Genomic DNA, 5,118 nt, shown 5'->3' with positions numbered 1-5,118 from the left:
TCAAGCCCATTAGTTGCCCCATGGGAGACAAATTATAGCCTCGGAACCCTACTCAAGGTCACCATGATTCAGAACGGACTCGGCAACATTTGCCAACAGCAACAACAATCTTCATGGAACCAGACTGTCCCAGCTTTCTCCCAAGGAGCAGCTGCTGGGTTTGAACCACCCATGGTTTGGTTATCAGCTGAGCACCTGACCCCTGCACCCCTAGGGTTCTTTGTTAACACAGTGTTGTTGCTAAGTACCAGTAAGTCGGTTCCGACTCATTGCAACCTTGTGTAGAGTTTCTGAATCTAATTCTTGGTGGGAGCAGAAAGCCTCCTCTTTCTCTCGTTTTAACAGATGCGTAGTTTGAAATGTTATTTTCTATTGCAAAAAAGTAATACCAACAAAACCAAACACATTGCTGTCGAGTCGATTCCAATTTGTAGTGACCCTGTTTTGCTGCAGATAAAGAGAGACCTCCTCCAGGGTTTGCTCAGATGTAATCTTTCGTGCACCACTGTTATTGTTAGGCACTGTTGAGTGGGCTCGGGCTCATAGCGACCCTGTGTAGGGTTTCCAAGGAGCTGCCAGTGGGTTTGAACTGCCAACTGATCCTGCGGTGCCACACCAGGAGTCCAGGGTTGGTTCAGATGGTCAGCTGTTATGTTGGGTGCAAATCATTTCTGCCACAAAGCCCACTGCCATTGAGTCGATTCCTACTCATTGCCACCCTTTATAGGGCTTCCAAGACGAACGAAACCTTTACAGGAAGGAGCACACGGCCTCATCTTTCTCCCGAGAAGTGGCTGGTGGGCTTGAACCACTGACCTTAGGGTTAGCCGTCCAGTGCTTCATCCACAGTGCCACCAGGGCTCCTTTTGTGCCAGCCAGCGACCTCTAAAGTTATTTTTGCAGCGTTTTTTCTGACGTCTCCACAGGAGATTAGGTAAGATGAGACGCAGGTGTTTGCATTCTTCTCCTTGCTGGGATTTTGAGTTGACTGTTGTGCTGTTTACCATGAGGCCCCATCTGACAAAAATGTACAGCAGACCTCAGAGAACTGCAGGTTCTGTTCCGGGGAGCACAGTGAAGTTGTTATTGCATACAGCAAGTCACATGGGTACCTGGTTTCCCAGGTGCACCCGAGTATGAAGTGTGCAGTAGCATGGGAACAGAGTCCCAAGTCCTGTGGGGTGACCAAACAGGGACACAAGAGACAGGAAAGGAGCACACATGTTGGGGAAATGGTGGCCACAGACTTCTCTGACGTAGGCTGGCCTCCAGCCTCCCGGTGGTTACGTGTGTTCCATCTCTGGAGCGTTACCACGCCGCGCAGTGATACGAGACCTGCCCATAATTACAGGGCTGTATGGAATCCAGCTTCCGTAGCATAAATGCAGTGGAATAACAGGTCCCTGTTTCTGTGCTAGAAAATGGGACAGACGCCAGGGACCGAAGGAAGGAGCCGACGGGAAGACCCCCTGTACCGAGTGAAGCAGCTGACAAGAAACAGTCCCACGGAGACCGTCGCCTGAAGCGACCCATGCGAAGGCCGAGCGGGGAGGCCCCGACATCAAGAGGAGGTGAGTCCAGCTCCTGGGTGGGCAGAGGTCAGCTGTGACAAGCAGCCCAGTTCTCAGACCACACAGGCTCCTGTCGTGTCTTTTCTCCCCTTCCTAGTGTCCCTGCGTCTTGGCCTGCTCCCCGTTCCAAGTGCCATGGAATAAACAAGCCGTGAGCAGGCGTCGTTTTGACCCTGATTGTAGTTTAGCTGGACTGGTGTCCGGGGAGCTGGCGAGGGGCAGTGGGGTCCCGTCTAGCCATAGCCCCAGCACACAGGGAGTGACTAGTAGCGCTCACTGGACCCTGCCTGGAGGTGGCGCCTCCTTTGCTCTGAAGAAAGAGTACGGTGGCTTTGGGAGCCACCTCTCTTCACCTGTTGGTGAGCAGACTGACCAGGAAGGCCCTCACATGAGCAGAGTGGACGGGATCTCTGTGGAGGGCAGAGGCCAGACTGTGGTCCTCTGACCATTGGCCTCAAAGGCCACCAGTGGCCACTTGTACCTGCCCTGCCAGGTATTGCCCTTGAGTCCCGGTTCTCCCCCTGGCCCTTCCCAGCCTCTCATGACCTGCTTAGTGTGAAACAAGTGGAATGCCCACTTGTGGGTGAACAAAGAGGAGACAGCCAAGGAGCACCCCACAATCTCCAACTCATATGTCGTGATGGCAGGGTGGGGCCCCCTGAGCTTGGGAACCCTGGAGGGAGTCCAGGCTGGGAGAGAGGCTGTTTGAGGAGCAGGTGTGACAGAGACAGTGGGGAGGCAGGGAGATGCACTCTGTGGTCACTGGTATATACCTAAAATGACAGGAGACAGAGCAGCTGAGAGTCGCTGACTTGTGTGCCCTTTGGATTCCGAGTTCGTCGCTGGAAGGGTGGCGGGCGGCATGTTGCGGAGGCATTCCAACCATGAGGTCAGAGCGCTACTGGGCGGCTGATAGCTGAGCTGCTCTGTTGCAAATGGTTGTTGTTGTTGTTAAGTGCCGTCGAGTTGGTTCTGACCCATAGCGACCCTGTATAGGGTTTCCAAGGAACAGCTGGTGAGCTTGAACCACCAACCTTGCAGTTCAAAAGGCTTTACAGTCTGGTGCATTAACCCACCGTGCCACACCAGGAGTCCGTTGCAAATGGTGGGACCCCGGAAATCAGGACCCGCCCTGATCACAGCTCTGCTGGTCTCACCCATCACAGCCCGTGACCCTGGCGGATCTAGGCTGGGTTCTACCACCTGCAGGTCTGGCAGGGACACAGGGGGCTTGTTTGTCCAGCATTCCAGAACTCCTGGGGTCTTTGTCCAGACCCAGTTGTGTGCCTGTGTGCCTGTCCCTCCAACAGGAGCTGTAGCCTGGGATGGGCTGTGTGTGGGTGGGTTACATCTATGCCCACCCACAGACCCCAGGAGCAGGTGGGTCAGACTCATGGCCCAGAACAGATCACAGAGGAGGGCATATGCCTGCCAGCCGAGCAGAAGACTAGAGTGCAGATGTGGGCAGAGGACATGACAAACAAGTCCTTGTCACAAACACTAACACAAACACTGATTGCTTGGTAAAGTGGAGGGTCAGAGAAAATAGGAAGACCCCTAACAAGGTGAATTGGCACAGTGACAGCAGCAGTGGGCTCAAGTTTAGCAGTGATTGTGAGGATGGCGTAGAACCGGGCAGTGTTTCATTCTCTCATGCATCGGGTCTCTATGAGTCAGGACCAACTCAAAGGCACCTAACAACAACAATGCAGGTTCAGTCCTGGAATGCTCTCTGTCGGCTTTTAAGTTTGGGGTCCGTTTCTTTGGTGATTGGGAGAAGTTTTTATTGTTGAACTACTGGTTAGAGTTTTCATGGGGGTCTCTGTGGCTGGTGAGTGAGCAGTCGGGTTAGCTGTGACTGAGGGTGCAGGTGCGGCATGAGAGGAGGAGAAGAGACTGACGTCACGGAGTCCATTTCACTTGGATTCATAATCAGCGCACACAGAGCAGCAGTCAGGAAATAAGTGGTGGATGGCATGGGGCACATCTGCGGCATGAGACCTCGTTAAAGTGCTCAGGAGCAAAGGTGTCAGTTTGAGCACTAGGGTGCACCTGACCCAAGCCGTGGGCTTTTCAGTCGCCTCACAGGCATGTGAAAGCTGGGCAGTGACTAAGGAAGACTGAGATTTAATGTCTGTAAAGTGTACAGACTTCCAGAAGAAGGAACAGATCTGTTTGGAAAAAGTACAGTCAAAATGCTCCTTAGACGTGTGAGGATGGAGAGACTTCATCTCATGGACCTGGGACATATCATCAGGAGGGACCAGTCCCTGGAGAAGGACATCATGCTTGGTAATGTGGAGGGTCAGCCAAAAAGGGGAGACCTCCAGTGAGATGGATTGATACAGTGGCAGCAGCAATGATTGTATAGATAGTATAGATGTTCTGTTCTGTGTTAGAAGTCAAACAGTACTATAAAAGTCATAGCAATCTTTACTAAACAATATCACAATGTGAAGCTGTTGTTTCTCAGCAGATCTTCCATCTAGGTCCATACACATCTGCAGGTGGTGTTTTATCTCTGTAACCCTTCCCCAAGGCAGTGCAGTGGTCCTACAGGATAAACACTGGACTGTGAACCTCAAGGTCTACAGTTAGATCCCACCAGCTGCTCCGTGGGAGAAAGATACGGCTTTCTGCTCCTGTAAGGATTTATAGCCTCAGAAACCCTCTGCAGAGTCACTATGAGTCGGAACCAGCATGATGGTACTTACCGACAACAGCACTTCCCAGAAGAACTATGCGCTTCAGTTTACACATCAGAACAGCAGCTTGGGCATCCTCAAGGGACTCAAATCATGTTCCTTCTAAATGTTCTTTAAGTTTTCAGAACAAAAAGACGGCTGAGTGGGCCAAGATCAGGACTGTAGGGTAGACGGGATCTGGTTTATCCACGGAATGTTTATAGGACGGCTCTTGGAGAACGAGCAGGTGCAGCATCACGATGGAAAAATTCTTGGGCACAGCTTTGCTGGCTTTTTTCCCACAAATGCAGTTTTCCGTTTTCCTCAAACTTCTTCCTAGAACGCCCCCATGATTGTCTTGTGCCCTTAGAGAAAAATCTATCAAAATGATGCCTTTGCAATCCCAAAGCAGAGTTTCAATAACCTTCTGTACTGACCTCCCTGCCTTGAATTAAACAGGCCCAGCCGAGCTCCTCGGGAAGCCACTGGTTTGATTGGGACCTTCTGTTTGAAGGCACCCTGAGGAGACGAAGACAGGTGTAGAGCTGAGAGAACGTGTCTGCTGCCGTCCATGGATCGCAGACCTGCACAAACACATTTTGTTTGGAACAAACCCCGGTGTGTGTGAGCTGGAGCCCCGAGCAGCAGTACTCTTTGACTTAACATGGGGTCATACCTCGCAACCGCAACAACTACCTGATCAGTATAGGGTGTTCGGACGTACATTTCAGGCAAAAGCTGCTCAAACACATAGACCACGAGTAGGCATCTTTAGCAACCAGAAACCTATCTTCTCATGGTTTTGTTGTTGTTGTTAGGTGCCATCGAGTCGGTACCAACTCACAGCGACCTTATGCACAGCA

Source organism: Chrysochloris asiatica, unplaced genomic scaffold (genome assembly GCF_000296735.1).
Source record: "Chrysochloris asiatica unplaced genomic scaffold, ChrAsi1.0 scaffold00262, whole genome shotgun sequence".
In the NCBI taxonomy this organism is placed as follows: Eukaryota; Metazoa; Chordata; class Mammalia; order Afrosoricida; family Chrysochloridae; genus Chrysochloris; species Chrysochloris asiatica.
Note: the sequence above shows the minus strand (reverse complement) of the source record.